Source organism: Triturus cristatus, chromosome 2_1 (assembly GCF_964204655.1).
Source record: "Triturus cristatus chromosome 2_1, aTriCri1.1, whole genome shotgun sequence".
Taxonomy (NCBI): domain Eukaryota; kingdom Metazoa; phylum Chordata; class Amphibia; order Caudata; family Salamandridae; genus Triturus; species Triturus cristatus.
In genome coordinates this window covers 567483495-567505136 of record NC_140581.1, presented here as the reverse complement: position 1 = coordinate 567505136, position 21642 = coordinate 567483495, and the positions used below count along the sequence as shown (strand labels likewise).

The 21642-nt window shown below is 40.2% G+C and overlaps 1 protein-coding gene across 1 annotated transcript in view; it reads right to left on the bottom strand.

The window, feature by feature from the left end:
* Positions 1 to 21642, bottom strand: part of ADGRV1 (adhesion G protein-coupled receptor V1) — a 1990932-nt gene that overhangs the window by 897487 nt on the left and 1071803 nt on the right. The gene's annotated exons all lie outside the window — the stretch shown is intronic.

Sequence of the window (21642 nt, the reverse complement as noted above, 5' to 3'; positions counted from 1 at the left end):
TTCATAACCGGTAAGTCTTGCTATGGTCAAGTGTTGTGTTTGTGTTCGGTTCACAAGAACCTCTACTGCATGTGGTACTTGTACTGTCAATGGATGTCCTAACACTATGGCATCGCTTTGTCTGATTGCTAAAGCTGTCGCTGCCACTGATTTCAGGCATGCAGGCAAAGCCTGAGCTACGGGATCTAATGTACTGGAAAAATAAGCACATGGCTTGCGTGATCCTGCTTGATCCTGAGTGAGTACTGACAAGGCAGTACCTTCGCGTTCTGTAACAAAGAGTGTAAAATGTTTGCTATAACATGGTGTTGCTAAAACCGGTGCTTGACATAAAGCTTTCTTTAAGCTTTCAAAAGCTTGTGTATGTTCCTGAGTCCAAGGGAGAACAGTCGATGTGGCTGCCTCCTGTGTGGTTAACTGAATGAGTGGTTTTGCTAGAAATGCGTACTGAGGGATCCACTGCCTACAATATGAAGTGAGGCCTATGAAAGCCCGCACCTCCTTTTGTGTCTGGGGTATTGACATGTTAGCAATTAACTGGATGCGATCTGGTGTAAGCTGCCTTCCCTCCTTGGACAGCGAGTGACCAAGATAAATAACTCGCTGGACACAGAATTGCAGCTTAGAAGGAGACACCTTGTGCCCCTTGTCGGCTAGAAAATGTAAAACTGTCAGAGAAGCTTTTTCACATTCTGGCTCGCTTCTCGCTGTGATCAGCAGATCATCGACATATTGAAGCAGTGCAGTATTGACTGGCATGTGGATACTGTCAAGTTCTCGTTTCAGTGCTTGGCTGTAAATGCTGGGGCTTTCTGTGAATCCTTGGGGAGCGCGTGAGAATTTAAAGCTGCGCCCATTTAAACTGAATCCGAACAAATATTGGCTTTCCGGATCTATTGGGACGCTGAAAAAGGCATTCTTGAGATCGATTACAGTAAAGAATGTTGCTTCGGAATCAATTGCTGTCAACAATGATGATATATCAGGGACCACAGGGAATTGTGGTACAATACACTTGTTTAGTTCACGCAAATCAATAACCAATCGGTACACTGGTGGGGCAGTAGGATCAGTTCGTTTAAGAATCGGAATTATCGGTGAATTACATACATTGGAGTCTGTTTCTACAACTACTCCCTGGGCAATCAGCTCATCAATGATTTTCAGCAAAGCCACTACAGCATCATGCGGTAACTTGTATTGTCGCATTCGTGGTAGTACCACTCCTGCTTTCAGTGTGACTCGATAGGGTGTAATGTTCATGCAGCCAACATCCGTAGGGCCTTGTGCCCATAGATGTACTGGTAAAGTCTGTAGTCGGGGATCCATGTCTCTAGACACATAGTGACCTTTAAAATCACGTAAAAACAACCTTACTCCTTCCGGAGAACAACATATTATGGCTCCTAGTGCTTTCAGAGTTTTAATTCCTAACAGATTTTCTGGGCATGATTTAGTAAGCAATAAATCTGTAGTTCGTGTCAAAGGTCCTATCGTAAGTGGTAGAGGCTGTGATACTTCATTAACAATAGGTTTTCCTGAAAAACCAAGGGAAACATTTTGAGAGCCTGAGAGGGGTGCCCCTGGAACTTCACTACGTTTTATAGTTGTTCGACTTGCCCCTGTATCGAGTAAGAATTTTCTATCTTGACCTAATAATTCACTATGTACATAAGGTCCTTCTTGATCTACAGGAATCTCGATAAGCGGTAAGTCAACTTCCCTCTCTAGGCTTGTTCATGCGTAACGCTGATACTCAGGATATTCATACTGTGCAGTCTGATACATTTGTCGTGTTGTGGTTTGTGTGGCAGTAGCAGGCAACGGTGGTGCAGCTGGCACAAACTGTATGTGTTGCTGTGAGGCTGGCATGGACTGTTGTTGAACTGGTATGGGCTGTCCATGCTGCATAGCTCCTTGTTCATTCTGATCTTGTCTAACTAATCGTGGTCTCTCCTTTGCAATGCCTGTAGCTATATTACGTTTCAGGACTGGACAATCGTGTACATAATGGCCCAGTTGTTTACAGTAATTGCAGGTTCCCTTTACAGGAACTGCAGAATCACCAGAATGTGTCACACCCTTTTTGTGACCATCTGCTGGTACTGTCTGAGAAACTAGCATTTTCATTTTTGTATCCTTCATGCGTCTATGCTCGTGTTCTTGTTCATCCCTAATTCTATTGTGATGATACTGCAACATTTGTAGCATTTGCGACGGAGTGTTACTTTGCCAGGTACTCTCGAATTTCAATATTCTATTCTTTACTGGAGGCAATGCATTTTCCACTAATTTTGTCACAAATAAATGTGGATATGAGTCACTGCTTGCTTTTATACCACTATTTATACCAAAACATTTTTCAAATCGAGCATAATAATCGCTTGTGTCTTCATCTTGCTTTTGTTTGCAGGCTGTGATTGCACCCCAATCTTCCTTTTTTGTAGTTAATAAACGTGGCAGTACCTGTACTAGTAAACCTGGTAACAGTTTAACTTTATCCCCGAGCCCTGAACCTGCAGTTCGGCCCCTTTCTTCCTCTGCTAATGCTGTCCAGTCTATCTTTTGGTCTCCCACTTCCCACTCTTTTTCTTTCAGTTTTTCATAAATGCCAGCAGGCAAAAGCACCTTTAATATCGTCATAATATCAGGAAAGGTGTACTCTCCCATCAGTAACATGTCTTTAATTTCTCGGTGGAAACCCGCTGGGTCTTTGTCATGACTAGGTACTACTTTCTTCATTTCTAATAATTCCATTTTTGATATGGGTGTGTAAACAAATACACGGTGAAACTCATTGTCTTCGCCTTTTATTGGGTGCACTTCTCGTAAGGGATTTTGTCTATCCATATAGTACGGCGCTCTCTCTCTGCGGGGCAGAGAGAGAGAATCCGGACTTACAAGAAGGACATACTGCTTACGTGACACTAATATCTCTTTAATTAGCTTGTTACTAGAACCTCCCCATCTGTTTGTGAGTAGTTCCGTTAATATATCAGGTAAAGGACCAGGGTCAGCATGTTGGCTCTTATATAATATGAGGAGTTGCTGAATCATATATATTCCAGCTAAACGTTGTTCATCTGCACTGAGATTAAAAAACGTGTGTGCTACGGTCTCATCACCGTATTTTTCAGGACTGTCAATCCAGTGAACAGCTGATCTGGCTAATTCTTGCTCATCCATGGAATCGAGGAGGTGGTAACCCCTTCGTTCTCGTAGTATTTTATCTGCGGCTTGAAACGAATGTTCAGGAGACTTCAGATTTATTATAGGCGTCGGATACGTTCTGCTATTATTTGGGCATACAGAGTGTATGGGATCAGAAAAACATCTAGTATTTTCACAGGATCTTCCTCTGCCTACATAGGCTATGGTCTCTGACTGTCTTGCGGAATTCCCTGATTCGGACACTTCATCTTGCTCAAACTCGTCTGTTCCCAATCTTTCTTCATGAATACGCTCTATTTCTTTACGGATTTTTCGGCACATGGCTATTATACAATTTTGCTTATCGTGTCTCCCTTCTGATATATTCTGACTCCATCTTGTAAGAATAAGCATTGCATTCGGGTCTACCCCCGGACGGTCTTGATTTCTGATCACACAGTTTATGAGGAAACGTAACAGTTCCCCCTGTATCTCTACTTTCTGGAATTCCATAGCTCTGTTAATACACCCTGGATCTCGTCCTGTTTGAACAAAATGATATATGTTATCTAGATACGTAATCATCCCTGGTAACCTCGCTAAATACTCTGCGGCTCGCCTGATACGTAATGATGCCAGGACCATTTCATCCTCTTTACCAACCACCGGATCATATCTACAATTTACAAGGAGTTCTTTAAGCGTACGTTCACTTACGAATTTAGGTGTACGTGAATGTGCTGACTCTTGAAAGACAAGTTTATTTATTCTAGGTGGTGTAAAGGTACTGCTAGCACCTCCCGTGGCCCCATCTGGGGCGTCGGGTGTGAATGGGTTCGTTGAACGTGACACAGCAACTATGGGCGTCGACACCCCTGTAGAATCGACTGCGGAGACAGATGCGGAAACAGATGTGCTTGCCGAAGCTTGTATCGGGACTTGCTGTTGCACGGGGACAGATACCTGATCCTGACGTTGAACCCCTACACCAGACGGTCTATGTGGTGCGGCGTTAGCATACTCGGGAGCTGCGTCGTCTAGATATGAGGAAAGAAAAACATCTTCTGCGGTTCTGGGATGCCCTTCAGGATGTACCTTAATTGGAAATAATGGGGGTGGCAAGTCTTTTGGCATCTCTGGAGCAGCCTTAGGTAGTCCTTCGGCTAGAAGGGGATACATACCATTCATAAGAGCATTTCTTTGTCTATTTACTTGTTCTGATTTCACTCGGATACATTCCTCAATTAATAGATTTTCTTGAGCTTTATTTGTACTTTCTTTACTCCTCTCTTCTTGTCTACGTGCCTTTTCTGTTCGTCTATGAGATTCTTTACGCCATAACTCAACAGCGTCTTTCTGTGACTGTCTGACCTTTCTTTTCCATAACTCTTCCTCCACTTTCATGATGCACTCTGCATCCCAGGTTCCCGCTGCGGGCCACCTTTGACTTTCCGGCAATCCCTTGGTATAATCTACCCATAGATCAAGAAACAATATGGCATCTAAGCCATGCTTATGGTACATAAAATGCCCTGGAGTGTCCCTAGGAGGAATAGGAACTGCTTCTTCAAGCACCCCTTTTCTGGTAGTAATCTGTCTTAACTTCGAGAAGAGCGGCATATTGACAACTGATCTGATACTTACTCTTGAACTTACTTAATACGAAAAAAAACCCCAATAATGAACAGTGTACAATGAACAATCATTCATACCACAATATGCGAGACTTTTCTGAAAACATTAAACATTAAACATTTAACAATGACCGACAATGATGACAGTCTGCTTAACTAATCACCACGCTGAATTCTTGACAATAAACTGCATACTTCGGAATACTTGATATACTGCTAAACAGTACATATACACTGCTAAACAGTGCAGACCGGATTTGTGTACCCAAATCCGTCTTGACCGGCACAACCTATGTGCGCGTCAACACGCCTCCCCGGCGATGGTACTCACCGAGTAGCTCCTTGAAACGGAAGGCCTCAGAGAATGGACAGGACTCGATGACTGCGGACAGCGGACCCTCTGGACATCGGGATTTCGAGAAACCTGGTGGGCCTCTGTATACCTCGGATCTTGCTCTCTCAGCTAGGCTCTGGTCGGGATACTTCGCACTTCTCACCGCCTCGTCTGGGTTGATCGCAGCCTCAGTCGCCCCCGTTTGACCGGAGGGAGCTTACAGGAAATCCTGCTGGTACGCGTTTATGGTCCGTCCAGCTGTGGCAGGAGACCGGGCCTGCAACGCACCGCCGGCGCGTGAGATGAGAAAGTGTCCCTGTTCGGGCGCCATTATGTGGTAAATAAAATCTTCTTTACCGGACTGAATTTCATACGGAATCTTAAAATAAAGTAAAATAGCTCAAAATAACAAGAGGCAGAATCCGTGGTATAAGAGGTTTTCTAAATGGGCTTTATTCCATAAAAAATGGCCGACTCGAGTCGCGGCCTTCAGGTTCCGTCACCACGAGGGTTCAGGAAGTGAAGTACAATACTTTATTGACAGACATGCATTTTTATAATAAGTACATTACAATGAAACGAATGTAGAAGGCGTAACATTTGATAAGAAAAGTGACATAACAGGTATGTAATCGAAACTAGGCGTAATAAGGAATAAAAGAAACATGATTGGTTAGGATTATCAGACATAGGTGGATCTATAAGATAATACTTGACATAGATGCGCGCGCAGCAGCATGACGTGTGAGTGACGTGCAACTAGGGGGTGAAGGGGACTTGACATTTAGCTCTACATGTGGAGACAAGAAGTCTGGGGGGTCAAGTCAACCTAATCCCAAATCATATCTAACATCCTATGTTTAGAGAACTATGTTATCCACAAGGAAGGACTCTCGGACAGAATCTAGTCTATACTGACTGTGTGCGTGCACAAACGTCTAAGTGTCTATATGAGATGCGAGAGGCAGAAAACTTTCCATGGCAGCAGGGCTATGAATCACTTGCAGGAGGACGGAAAGGCTGAGTCCTTTGCTTGTGAGCTAAAGGAAATGTTTACCTAAATCACTAGACAGGAATGCATCGGCTGAGGAGCAAAATAGATAATTCGAAGGTGAAATACAGCTTCTTGGCAGGCAGGCGAAAACTGGCCGAGGCAGGCACCGTTAGCTGCACAGGGAGTAGGACAAAGTTCATGGATACAGATGCGAGCTCAAGCTGAAGCTGTCAAAGACAGAGAGCAGGGAAAGGCTTTGAGGACAGAATCGGGCCTACTTGCCTGAACTGTAAAAATGGAGTAACTTAGCTATATAAAGTCGGTGGCCTTTCATACTTAGGAATCGAATATCCAGCCCATTGATGGCGGATCTGACAGAGAACATGTCGACGGTAGACACACATATGTTTGCGTCTTAGAAACTGGAACTGGAGGGAACATACATGTACTTGTAACATGCATATAGAACCGTTGGGGTCCAAGATAGGGGACATAACTGATCAGGAAAATCCACATTTCCACAGCACCTCCCAAGCCCCTGTCACTCCAAAGCCAGACAGTCAATCCACAAACAGCCAGAGGCACACAGGGTGGTTGAACAAGAAAAAAGCCATTGTCAGTGTGAGCCTTGGTTCCAGACACACCACAGGGGGGTGGAGCCAGCATTGTGGAAGGCAGGCACAGCCCTATTCAGGTACAGATGCTACTCCTCCCACCACTCCAAATGCAGATCAGGCCTATTCGGCCTAGTTCTGACTCATCCAGACTCTTAGAGCCACTGCACCTCCCCAGCCCCTGTCACTCCAAAGCCAGACAGTCAATCCACAAATAGCCAGAGGCACACAGGGTGGTTGTACAAGAAAAAAGCCACTTTCTAAAAGTGGTATTTTAAAATAAACAATTTAAAAACATCTTTACTAAAAGATGTGTTAAATAAATCCTGAGTTCAGGGATACCAAACTCCATTTTTCTATCTTATCCCTATGAGAAGATATGGTTATAAAATGTTACAAAGCATTCTCCATCCTGTCCTATGGAGCATGATAGCCTTTCAATAGTGAAAAACGAAATTGGCAGCATTTCACTATCAGGACATACACACTCCAGTACATGTCCTACCTTTCACATAACCTGCACCCTGCCAGGGTGTTACCTTGGGCCTACCATAGGGGTTCCGTATATGTAAGAAAAGGGAAGGTTAGGGCCTGGCAAGTGGGTGCACTTACCAAGTCGACACGGCAGTTAACAAACTGCGAACAGGCACCGCGGTGGCAGGCCTGAGATATCTTTTCAGGGCTACTCATGTGGGTGGCACAATCAGTGCTGCAGGCCCACTAGTAGCATTTGATTTACCAGCCCTGGCACACTCAGTGCACTTTACTAGGGACCTACTGGTAAATCAAATATGCCAATCATGGATAACCAATCACAATTTACACAGAGAGCATATGCACTTTAGCACTGATCAGCAATGGTAAAGTGCCCAGAGTCCTATAGCCAACAAACACAGGTCAGGAAAAAATAGGAGGAAAAGGCAAAAAGTTTGAGGATAACCCTGCAAAAAGGTTTTTTTCCAACAGTCCCTTACCCCACAGCCCAACAATCAGTGCTTTGCAGAATTGGTGCATTAGTGTCACACAGCACCAGAAATCCATAAGCTCAGACGCACTACATGTCATTCAGTGTAAAGGTGGGTGGGCCGGACTCCTATTCTTTAAGTGCATTATATTTGCAAGAGGTCCAATCTCCAAATTAGCCAGAATCACAGCTGAAATTCTCAAGGGTCTGCAAGCACAGCAAATCAAACTGGAAATCTGTCGCCCTCGACAGATAAGATTTGAAAGGACTGAGTGACCATTCATTCAATGCATGAAAGCCGATCAAAACTAAAAAGTGAGACAGGGAGCAGACGATGACCACCAGACAGGGTTGACTTTCTTTGCTGTTTATAAGTTGCCATGTTGCGCAGCAAAGAAATAGCAGTTTGGCAAGTAGCCACACAGAAGTATCTTTTATCTATGAACTTAAATAGAGCTGATAAATTACCCAATACTGCGTAGCACTTTGTATGCTGCTATTTTTTAACTCATGCTTAGAATGTTCAAAATGAAACTAAAAGTCGTAGAATGCAACACGCCAAACTTGTTTGAAGGTTTTACACATGACACATGGTCACTATGCAATACGCCCTGGTCTCATTGCTTTAGTATGCATTAGTGCTCAGAGGGGAGAGGATGAGGTCAGACTTTGGAACAAGAGAAGCAGGCTTGAGTCTTGGAGATAACTCAGTAACCTGTGATCTTGGGCACACCACTTTATCTCTCTGAGCCTAAAAAAATGTATGTAACCGGTGCTCATGTAAAGCGCTCCAAAGCCCATGGGTAGAGTTCGTGTTACATAAATAGTGAACGGTAGAAAGCGTTTTAAATGCATTGTTCTGGACGGGACACCGTGTTTAGCTCCGATTCACAAATGCTAAACGTATATATTAATCTGGTTAAATAGTATTCCTACATTTTGCCTTTAATGGTGCCTTCATGACAGCAACTGAGGAGATTGTGCAAAGACCATTTTACAATGTTTGGTGAGTTTTTATCTCCACCAAAAATAATGAAGGATTGCAGTTAGAAACGTACTTACAACTCCTGGACCATTTTGTGGAAAATTAGACTTGCCAAGCAGTGCAACCGGACGATCGGTGCAACAGTCGGTGTGTGAAAGTACTTTGCAACCACAGTGGTGCGGGTCCTGTGACTGAGGCCTAGTCCCTGGCCCTCACATAGTGCACCTTCACTCAATGCGCTCAGAGGCCGAGGGAGTTGGGACCACAGCTGGCCATTGAAATCAATCTGCAGTGGCCACTGGGGTTCCAGGATGTAGTGACCGGCTGGTCACGGTCTAGTGTTCAAAAGTGATGTGCTTCCACCAGCCACTCCCTGAGAACTGGCTTACACACTCATCCTACACCCATCCATCAGAGGTATCACAGGACACGTGACCCTGCCAATAAAAAGGGCTGGGCACACGTTCCCAGGGCCAGTTCCAGATAACATACCAGTGTATCTGGTGTCATTGCTTTAGGTGTATGGGGGCCTAGGGCTCTAACCCTTTACAAAGGTAATGTGCTGGAGGTGGCTCTGTAATCACTGCTTGCTTAAGAAATACTATTGGTATGGTGTCAAGACACATGTGGTGTGACAGTATTTTTACCAGATGGTTCAATGACACGAAGGATGCAATTTTCAAGTTTTGGGCTTTTCTTTTATAAATCATTGTTTTCAGGTGTGTTAGCTGAAGTGAACACATGTAAGTGACCCAGGATAAAAACTACCAGCAAAAATCCAGGCAAGGAGCATTGCGTGCTAGGACGCCTTGAGTCATCTCTAAACATTATGCAACATAAACCAAAAAAAAATTGTCTCCTCTGCTCTCATAAAAAGAGTAATTTGACTGATTTTACCTGCACGACTTAGGGAGGCAGACCTGTTCAGTTCAAAACATGATAGACCTGCCATACAAGTACAGTTTATCCTTTCAACTTTTTAGCATAGTTAAAAAGTGCCAAAGCTTGTTTGTCAATAAGAGTATACATAACATGGACTAAGTTCCCTTTTGTTACAGTTATCTCTCATAAACAGAGTGAATTGGAAGGGAATAAAAAGATAATCTTATAACAAATTGAAACTTAATAGAAAGAATACAGTTGCTGTGATATTACCAGGACAAAAGTTGTGTGATCTCACTTCTTTTGACATCACAGATCAAAGGTCACTTGATGCCATTTTCTGTAATTTCTTTAGGACAGAAACTGTGTGATGTCACATCTTATCATGTAACCCGGGAGATGTTGGTGAATCATCATCCATGCCTTTTTCACACAGAAGACAGGGGCAACAATGAAGCATTAGCTCCCCAATAACACCACAGACGCCAGGGCACACCAAACTGGAGGAGACTGATTGTGTGTCAGCATCCTTCTCCCTCTTTGCCTTGGATCCTAAAACAAAGTGCAGAAACAAACAAATGTGCCTCTAAACCATATGCTAAATAATAATTCATAGGGACAGTGGCATCATAAGGTGGTGTTTGGGCATGCAAGAGCATTCTGCTAATTGAAGGATCCATCTCAGTTCTTTTTGGGACTTTCCATATTCAATATAGCTCCAGTCTTGGATTTTGAGGCTTTGGTCCTGGTGGGTGATGTACTAGTATGGCACTATAACAAACACCCTGGGTGCTCCTGGGTTAATTTTCTAATCTTTCTTCTGTGCTGGATATAGGACGATGGAATGTTCTGAATGGTGTGCACTAGACCACAGTGGAGGAGCACCTTCAGCTCACTTACTGCTGGGGTGGAAAGGTAAAAGCTAGGTCTGGTGTTTGTAAAGGAGTTGGGGTCCTAAAGCCAGTAAGGCTGCTATTACCTTGATTTATTGGCAGGTCTTCTGACATTGCATTCCCTTCACCTCGAATTTTTCTTCCTCCTTCAATTTGGAAATTACAGTATATCAACAAAACACCCAGATCTGCCAAACTCCCTTTCTACATTATTTAGCTATTAGGTGATGAGTATGCAGTTTGGGACTACCAGACATGCATTCTTGTTTACTGGACATTTCACCTACCCTCTCTTGGAACTCTGACCTGACCTGTTTCACTTACTGACTTTGTTGCCCTTCTCCCCGTTCACCAACTGACAATTAACTGAGTTAATGAAAAGAGCGCCTGACATTGGTGCTTATTTCGCTTTGTGGAAGGGTCCCTGCTCCCTGCCTTTGTCTTCCATGCCCCAATTTCAGGGTGTGGCCACGATTTGATGTATCACTTCTTTTCTATATTTTAGATTTATTTCATGAGCTTGACTGCTGTGGTTATTTCTCCTGGCTCTTTTACTCTTCTTTTGAGTTCTTTGTCACTTTCCATATTTAATTGCATCACTTAAGTTGGATGCAGTGTTTTAGATATCCGTGAAGTAAATGCACTTCAATCTTCTCGCATATATTGAATCCTTCCACACATTCTTCTTCACCACACACTCTATCATCAGTATGCTCATTTACATCTCATGCACCACACCACTGGGCACCCTCAGAAAATATGCTACACATCATACTTGTCAACATCCGTCTGGAACTTTCCTTTCTAAAGGTTTACACCATCATACAGCACAGCATAAACACACCCTTTATCACAGAACGACGACACACTGCAACTTTATCACACATGCTTAATGCCCACAGGCACACCACTGCAATATAAAGCAAATTAATCTTACAAATAAAATAGTGGAGGCCTCACTGTCGTCAAGAAACCAAAATAGCCTTGCATCTTGCCTGGAGCGTTGTCCATAAATTACATTGGGCTCTCAGATATTTACTGTCCAGCTCATCCACAGTCCACAGGGATTGAATCCTTAATTGAGGACTTCTTAGAACATTTCCAAACAATATTTCAGCTGCACACATAATACATGCATCAGAAACCGGATCCTCCACGGGAAAAATACTGTTGGAGGTGATCACAATTAATGCAAGGAATGTGGTTTGGAACAAATTGTAGATGACTAGGCAGTAGAAAAACATGCCAACACTTAATACATTTGATAAACAGATGACCAAACACTACTATTGTCATTGGCATGTATTGCAGTTTGAACTCCAGCTGACTAGAATAGGAGTATGTTAAAAACAAGACATAGACTTTGTGTGTATATTGGAGTAACCTAATGGCTTGGGGAGCTATATTCCACTGACATTGAAGAAGTGTGTGGATTTTGTGAGAATTAGTAACTTCCAGACAACTGAAGAAAGTGATAAGGCAGCTAGATGTTGGAAGCATGACTAGAGGGCAAGGACATGGACATCAAGGTGGCATTAAATCAATGTATGCACCATATACAATACATTGTTATATATGTTGCTTATAATTGAAATGAAGGAATGGTTAATGAGAAGCAATCTTCCTAATAAAGAAATACAAGCATATGTTCAAAAGACCTATGCAATATGATTTGGTCGCACTCCTTAAAACATAAAGAATGTCTCCCTTTTGAACTCTTGTAAGATGTAGTAACTGTAAATAGGCTTTCAATATTGATAATCCTTTATTAGATCATGAGCGTAAATCAGTTGTAAGTTCATTAATTTTTCATGTTTTTTTTAGTACAATTCCATAGTTTTCAAGTAAATAAATCTTTGCATTTTCATTATTCAAAATTCATACTGCCCAATGCATTTCGGGCCTGTGAGCCCTTCATCAGGGGCTGACATGCTGTAAATAAGGAAACAGGGTATCAACACGTATGTACACTCGTATTCAATATACATCATAATAACATTTGAAAAATGTCATGAGGTGTGTCGCGAGTAATAGATTAACGTTAAGGTTGTGAAAGATACAAGAAACATCTTGTGCCCGTTAATGTCCCATGTAGAAAAAAGGAAATCGGAAATGTATTTAAAGAGCCATACGAGAACTTTTTATACTTCTATACAGTTCATGATAAGCAAAGAGATTGTAAAAAAGTGCATGATTCTTTAAAGTTCATGATGGATAAAGAAGTTGTAGAAAGGTGCATGGCTATTTAAAGTGTTACCACGTGCACGTAAATAAAGTTTTGTGAAACTCACTTACAAAAACGGGTCGCTTGTGAAGGCTTCGTTTAGAAAAACTCGAAGTTGTTCCAGTGAAGAATTAGTTCACATCGTAAGCTATTGAAACCGAATACTTCCTAGAAAGCTGTTCAAAATATCAGAGCGCTGCAGTGCGTTAACTTACTTTATCAGATTGTATACGCGGTTCCAAATGGAGTCTTCCTCGAATGTGGCGTGTGAGTTCACGTATTCGAAACCAGGAAGTGAATGAAGCACAACTTCATTGGTTAAATAATGACAGACGTCATAAGAGTTCGAGACTACAAAGAAAAAAGACTGGTAGTCTTGTGTATAGTTGCTGTCAAAATACATTGTGGTAAAAAAAAAATTTGTTGAAGAAGAATGTTTGGCCCGTGTAATGAATAAACGGGTTGTGTCTAGATGTTATGCAAATCATAACTCGAATTCCGTAAGAATACGTTACCTCAATTGAATCCTTCCGTTTGGCACTGACATGTAAAACTACCGAGAAAAGAGACTCGTAGTTTAAGATATTTTGTGTAATAACATGCGATTCAAATAGGTAGATGTGCGTTATAGGAAAGTGTATGGAAGACTGTAGAACAAGAATCTAAAACAAGCGAAAAATGTGTACACGGTCATCTGATAAGAAAAACGAGATGCAACTCGTATAAGTGATATATTTGTGCCGGTGGGACATAATCAATGATACAAGACTGAAAGACTTCAGTCTATTAGTACTCATATGTTGTACATATGTTACAGGGCTCTAGTAAGAATACCACGAATCGTATCCTGATGTTATGCCATGCTGATATGATCGTAAAACAGATTGTAAAAGTGCGTGCGCGTGAAGAATAAGTGATGGTTACGTAGGTTTTTGAAAATTACGTAGGTTTATAAAAATGCATGCACATGGACAATGAGTAATAGTTACATGGGTTGGTAAAGATGGTAACATTGTAATGGTAATCATTTTAAACAGGACATGTCTGTGTGATGAACATCAATCACTTGGGTAACGTCATTTGGGATAAACATGAGAGTTCAATGTAAAGTGCAATGGAGATGCTGGGGGTATACTTTATAAAAACAACTTAGGTCACACCGTTCATTCAGACCTTTGGGGCTGATAGAGTCCATTCTGTTTATCCAGTATACCTCCCTTTGTAGCAGATGCTGGAAGTTATTCTGCCCTTTTTGAATAGGTACTTGTTCTAAAATTAAAAATCGCAGTTGACTGATGTTGTGTTTCTGAATTTCAAAATGTTGAGCTATGGGTGATTTGGCATTTCTCGTTCGAATATTACTTTTATGTTCGTTGAGTCTGATACACATTTTCCGTTCAGTTTTTCCGATGTATGCTAACACGCAAGGGCATTTTAACATGTAGATAACGTTTTGGCTATTACAAGTAGCCGATACTTTTAGTTTAATGTTAAATCCTTTGTGTGGATGCTGGATCGTGATGCCCTTTATGATTGAATTGCAATTTACACAATTTAAGCATGGGGAGGTCCCTTTGTATTGAGATTCGGTCAAACTTTTTGTGGAAGTTAATATTTCTTTGAGGTTCCTTGATCTTTGGTATGCGAATATCGGTGGAGCATCAAATATGTGTCTGAAATGTACTTCCATTGTCAACATAGGCCAGTATCTTAGAATCGTTTTTTTAAAAGAGTAACTTTGCACTGAATATTTTGATACAAAAACACTTCTGTTCTCTGCCGTTTTTTTTGTTTTGATGGTTAACAATGTAGATCTGGTGGCTTTATCTGCTTTTTCCTTTGCTTTGTTAAGAATTTGCTCTGGGTAATTTCTTTTTCTGAATTTTTCCATGCATACTTCTCTGCTTTCTGTGTAATGATTCAGTGCTGGATATTCTTTTAAGCCGCAATAATTGTGAATACGGTAAGTGTTCCTTCAGGGAAGGTTGTTGAAAGCTGTGGTAATGAAGTAAGTTGTTGCGGTCAGTGGTTTTAACATGAACCTGTGTCATTAAAGTTCCATTAATATTCTGAATGGTAACATCAAGAAATGAAATACGCTGTTTGGAAATGGTTGATGTGAATTGAATGTGATCATCCACTTGATTTAAATCATCTATTAGGTTCTGCAGTGTTATTGAGGATACTTGCCATAGTATAAAGATGTCGTCGATATACCTCTTGTATAATAGTAGGTGTTGTAACCATGTGTTATTGCTAAGAATGTGGTCTAACTCAAATCTGTACATGAAAAGATTCGCATACGTTGGTGCGGCACAATTGCCCATAGATGTTCCGGAACCCTGTAAATAAAAATTGTTTCCCCATTGAAAATAACTGTGGTACAATGTGAAGTGGATGAGTTCCATAAGAAAGACTTTCAAATCGGTGGGTTTATTGCTGTTAATTAAGAAAGATTCAACTGCCTCCATGCCCTTGTTGTGTGGTATAGATGTATACAAAGCTTTAACATCTATAGTACACAATACTGTATCTAGATTAGTTTTGCCTCGAGTTGTTTCCAGTATGTTTAGAAAGTCCGTAGTGTCCTTGATATATGTACTCATAGATTGAACTAAGGGTTGCAAGTGTTTGTCCAGGTATTTCCCTATCGGTTCGTGTATAGAGTTGATAGTCGAAACTATAGGTCTGAATGGCGGGTTTGTTGCATTCCTATGATTTTTAGGAATCATATAAATGTAAGGCACAGCTGGATTGAGTTTACGTAGATATTTCTCGTCTTCTATCGCAATGATTCTTTGATCTGTGGCTTTGTTCAGAATGGTTTGTAAAATTTTCATGAATTCCTGGGTGGGATCAAATGGTATCATCATGTATGTGTTAGTATCATTGATGTGATTTTGAACGTTTTTTTCATAAAAGTCGGAGTCCATAATAACCATTGCTCCCCCTTTATCTGACTGGTGAATGGTAATTTCGCTTATTGCCGCAATTTGTCTTAAGGCTTGTGGTTCTTTTTGGGTAATGTTGGCAGTTTTGGGTTTGTGAGAACTGGAAAGTTTTTTCAACTCTTTTAAGGTGATCGTTTCGAATGCGTCCAACACTTTGTGGCTAATAGGAGCCTTGAATGTACTTTTACTACGCAATCCTAGGAGAGTATTTTCTTGCGGTCTTTCGGTAGGTTCTAAGATGTTGTTAAAAAAATGCTTTAATCGTGACGATCGCATGAATTTGAAAAAACTTATTTCAATGTTGAGAGGGTTAGAATGGTGGGTAGGAACAAAAGATAATCCTTTTTGTAGAGTGTTGATTTGAAAATCTGTTAATTCATGTTTAGAGATGTTAATTATGAGACTTTCTGGCTGCGTGTTCCTTTCGCCACTGGTTTTGGTGGTACGGTTTTTCTTCCTGCTTCGTCTGGTGGTCTTTGACCTAGATCTAAAAAAGACTGCGAATTGGTATGGGATGTTGATGCTCCTGCCGTTTCTGATTCAGGTGAATCACGTGTAGGTCTGGTTGTATCCAGAAATTGAGGCTTGTCTTGTCTACGTGACGGTCTTTTATTCTGGGTGTCATCAGAGGATGAAGCATCCGTATCTGAAAAACGGCCAGTGTTGGCTCTCTGTTATCTTCTGTTAGCGTACACTTCAGCCCAGGTGTATACTTCTCCTAACTTATAGTCAACAGTGTCTCTTTTGAATTTTCTAATTTTCCTTTCATTAATCTCTTTGGTGTAATCATCAAGTTGTTTATTAATCTCTTGTAATGTTTTGTTCCAGTCCGCATCGTCTAATCTGGTAGAAAGGTCTTGCTTGAGTTCGGTAATTTCCTGGTGGAGATCTTCAACTAACTTGGACAATTCTTCAACTATCAGTAAAATCAAATCCAACAAGCATTTGTTTAGGATGGCCTCCCATTTCTGTGTAAATCGTATGTTGTTTTTGCAGAGTATAGATTTCAAAGCTATTCTTAATCCCCTTGGTATTCGTTGCACTTTATAATACTTGATAAGTGTGCTGGCATGTAGTCTTTGATTGATGACTTTTTTTGAGGCATATATTAATTGCTTGATAGTTGATTGTGTTAAAGTTGTACTGGTGCTGGTTCCCTCCGTTTCCCCGAAAAGATCATAAATTCGTTGGGTATCGTCCATTGTATACATAAAAGTGTCAGCTCTGTTGTCTGTAGATTTTGCAATGTCTTCCAATGACATGATGGGTGCGTACTCTGTGTTACTCAGATTGGTTATATAAACAGTGAATGGACAGGGTATCGCACTCCTAAGCAAAATAAGGTATTTCACGAGGTGAATTGGTAGGTGGTGCAATTGGGTGAATCCTCCTGAGTATGAGGATGTAATATGATTTGGTCGCACTCCTTAAAACATAAAGAATGTCTCCCTTTTGCACTCTTGTAAGATGTAGTAACTGTAAATAGGCTTTCAATATTGATAATCCTTTATTAGATCATGAGCGTAAATCAGTTGTAAGTCCATTCATTTTTCATGTTTTTTTTAGTTCAATTCCATAGTTTTCAAGTAAATAAATCTTTACATTTTCATTATTCAAAATTCATACTGCCCAATGCATTTCGGACCTGTGAGCCCTTCATCAGGGGCTGACATGCTGTAAATAAGGAAACAGGGTATCAACCCGTATGTACACTCGTATTCAATATACATCATAATAACATTTGAAAAATGTCATGAGGTGTGTCGTGAGTAATAGATTAACGTTAAGGTTGTGAAAGATACAAGAAACATCTTGTGACCGTTAGTGTCCCATGTAGAAAAAAGGAAATAGGAAATGTATGTAAAGAGCCATACGAGAACTTTTTATACTTCTATACAGTTCATGATAAGCAAAGAGATTGTAAAAAAGTTCATGATTCTTTAAAGTTCATGATGGATAAATGAGCATTTGTTTAGGATGGCCTCCCATTTCTGTGTAAATCGTATGTTGTTTTTGCAGAGTGCAGATTTTAAAGCTATTCTTCATCCCCTTGGTATCTGTTGCACTTTATGATACTTGATAAGTGTGCTGGCATGTAGTCTTTGATTGCTGACTTTTTTTGAGGCATATATTAATTGTTTGATAGTTGATTGTGTTAAAGTTGTACTGGTGCTGGTTCCCTCCGTTTCCTCGAAAAGATCATAAATTCGTTGGGTATCGTCTGTTGTATACATAAAAGTGTCAGCTCTGTTGTCTGTAGATTTTGCAATGTCTTCCAGTGACATGATGGGTGCGTACTCTGTGTTACTCAGATTGGATATATAAACAGTTAATGGACAGGGTATCGCACTCCTAAGCAAAATAAGGTATTTCACGAGGTGAATTGGTAGGTGGTGCAATTGGGTGAATCCTCCTGAGTATGAGGATGTAATATGATTTGGTAGCACTCCTTAAAACATAAAGAATGTCTCCCTTTTGCACTCTTGTAAGATGTAGTAACTGTAAATAGGCTTTCAATATTGATAATCCTTTATTAGATCATGAGCGTAAATCAGTTGTAAGTCCATTCATTTTTCATGTTTTTTTTAGTTCAATTCCATAGTTTTCAAGTAAATAAATCTTTACATTTTCATTATTCAAAATTCATACTGCCCAATGCATTTCGGGCCTGTGAGCCCTTCATCAGGGGCTGACATGCTGTAAATAAGGAAACAGGGTATCAACACGTATGTACACTCGTATTCAATATACATCATAATAACATTTGAAAAATGTCATGAGGTGTGTCGCGAGTAATAGATTAACGTTAAGGTTGTGAAAGATACAAGAAACATCTTGTGCCCGTTAGTGTCCCATGTAGAAAAAAGGAAATAGGAAATGTATTTAAAGAGCCATACGAGAACTTTTTATACTTCTATACAGTTCATGATAAGCAAAGAGATTGTAAAAAAGTGCATGATTCTTTAAAGTTCATGATGGATAAAGAAGTTGTAGAAAGGTGCATGGCTATTTAAAGTGTTACCACGTGCACATAAATAAAGTTTTGTGAAACTCACTTACAAAAACGGGTCGCTTGTGAAGGCTTCATGTAGAAAAACTCGAAGTTGTTCCTGTGAAGAATTAGTTCACATCGTAAGCTATTGAAACCGAATACTGCCTAGAAAGCTGTTCAAAATATCAGAGCGCTGTAGTGCGTTAACTTACTTTATCAGATTGTATACGCGATTCCAAATGGAGTCTTCCTCGAATGTGGCATGTGAGTTCACGTATTTGAAACCAGGAAGTGAATGAAGTCCAACTTCATTGGTTAAATAATGACAGACGTCATAAGAGTTCGAGACTACAAAGAAAAAAGACTGGTAGACTTGTGTATAGTTGCTGTCAAAATACATCGTGGTAAAAACATTTTTTATTGAAGAAGAATATTTGGCCCGTGTAATGAATAAACGGGTTGTGTCTAGATGTTATGCAAAACATAACTCGAATTCCGTAAGAATACGTTACCTCAATTGAATCCTTCCGTTTGGCACTGACATGTAAAACTACAGAGAAACCCTTAGTTCAATCTATGAGTACATATATCAAGGACACTACGGACTTTCTAAACATACTGGAAACAACTCGAGGCAAAACTAATCTAGATACAGTATTGTGTACTATAGATGTTAAAGCTTTGTATACATCTATAGCACACAACAAGGGCATGGAGGCAGTTTAATCTTTCTTAATTAACAGCGATAAACCCACCGATTTGAAAGTCTTTCTTATGGAACTCATCCACTTCACATTGTACCACAGTTATTTTCAATGGGGAAACAATTTTTATTTACAGTGTTCCGGAACATCTATGGGCAATTGTGCCGCACCAACGTACGTGAACCTTTTCATGTACAGATTTGAGTTAGACCACATTCTTAGCAATAACACATGGTTACAACACCTACTATTATACAAGAGGTATGTCGACGACATCTTTATACTATGGCAAGGATCCTCAAAACACTGCAGAACCTAATAGATGATTTAAATCAAGTGGATGATCACATTCAATTCACATCAACCATTTCCAAACAGCGTATTTCATTTCTTGATGTTACCATTCAGAATATCAATGGAACTTTAATGACACAGGTTCATTTTAAAACCACTGACCGCAACAACTTACTTCATTACCACAGCTTTCATCAACCTTCCCTGAAGGAACACTTACCGTATTCACAATTATTGCGGCTTAAAAGAATATCCAGCACTAAATCATTATACACAGAAAGCAGAGAGGTATGCATGGAAAAATCCAGAAAAAGAAAATACCCAGAGCAAATTCTTAACAAAGCAAAGGAAAAAGCAGATAAAACCACCAGATCTACATTGTTAACCATCAAAACAAAAAAAGCGGCAGAGAACAGAAGTGTTTTTGTATCAAAATATTCAGTACAAAGTTACTCTGTTAAAAAATCGATTCTAAGATACTGGTCTATGTTGACAACGGAAGTAGATTTCAGACACATATTTGATGCTCCATCGATATTCGCATACCAAAGATCAAAGAATCTCAAAGAAATATTAACTTCCACAAAAAGTTTGACCGAATCTCAATACAAAGGGACCACCCCATGCTTAAATTGTGGAAATTGCAATTCAATCATAAAGGGCAACACGATCCAGCATCCACACAAAGGATTTAACATTTAACTAAAAGTATCGGCTACTTGTAATAGCCAAAACGTAATCTACATGTTCAAATGCCCTTGCAGATTAGCATACATCGGAAAAAGTGAACGGAAAATGCGTATCAGACTCAACGAACATAAAAGTAATATTCAAACGAGGAATGCCAAATCACCCATAGCTCAACATTTTGAAATTCAGAAACACAACATCAGTCAACTGCGATTTTTAATTTTAGAACAAGTACCTATTCAAAAAGGGCGGAATAACACCCAGCATCTACTACAAAGGGAGGTATACTGGATAAACAGAATGGACTCTATCAGCCCCAAAGGTCTGAATGAACGGTGTGACCTAAGTTGTTTTTTATAAAGTATACCCCCAGCATCTCCATTGCACTTTACATTGAACTCTCATTTTGATCCCAAATGACGTTACCCAAGTGATTGATGTTTATCACACAGAAATGTCCTGTTTAAAATGATTACCATTACAATGTTACCATCCTTACCAACCCATGTAACTATTACTCATTCTCCATGTGCACGCATTTTTATAAACCTACGTAATTTTCACAAACCTACGTAACCATCACTTATTCTTCACGCGCACACACTTTTACAATCTGTTTTACGATCATATCAGCATGGCATAACATCAGGATATGATTCTTGGTATTCTTACTAGAGCCGTGTAACATATGTACAACATCTTACGGAATTCGAGTTATGTTTTGCATAACATCTAGACACAACCCGTTTATTCATTACACGGGCCAAACATTCTTCTTCAATAAAACATTTTTTTACCACGATGTATTTTGACAGCAACTATACACAAGACTACCAGTCTTTTTTCTTTGTAGTGTCGAACTCTTATGACGTCTGTCATTATTTAACCAATGAAGTTGTACTTCATTCACTTCCTGGTTTCGAATACGTGAACTCACACGCCACATTCGAGGAAGACTCCATTTGGAACCGCGTATACAATCTGATAAAGTAAGTCAACGCACTGCAGCGCTCTGATATTTTGAACAGCTTTCTAGGAAGTATTCGGTTTCAATAGCTTACGATGTGAACTAATTCTTCACAGGAACAACTTCGAGTTTTTCTACACGAAGCCTTCACAAGCAACCCGTTTTTGTAAGTGAGTTTCACAAAACTTTATTTATGTGCACGTGGTAACACTTTAAATAGCCATGCACCTTTCTACAACTTCTTTATCCATCATGAACTTTAAAGAATCCTGCACTTTTTTACAATCTCTTTGCTTATCATGAACTGTATAGAAGTATAAGAAAGTTCTCGTATGGCTCTTTAAATACATTTCCGATTTCCTTTTTTCTA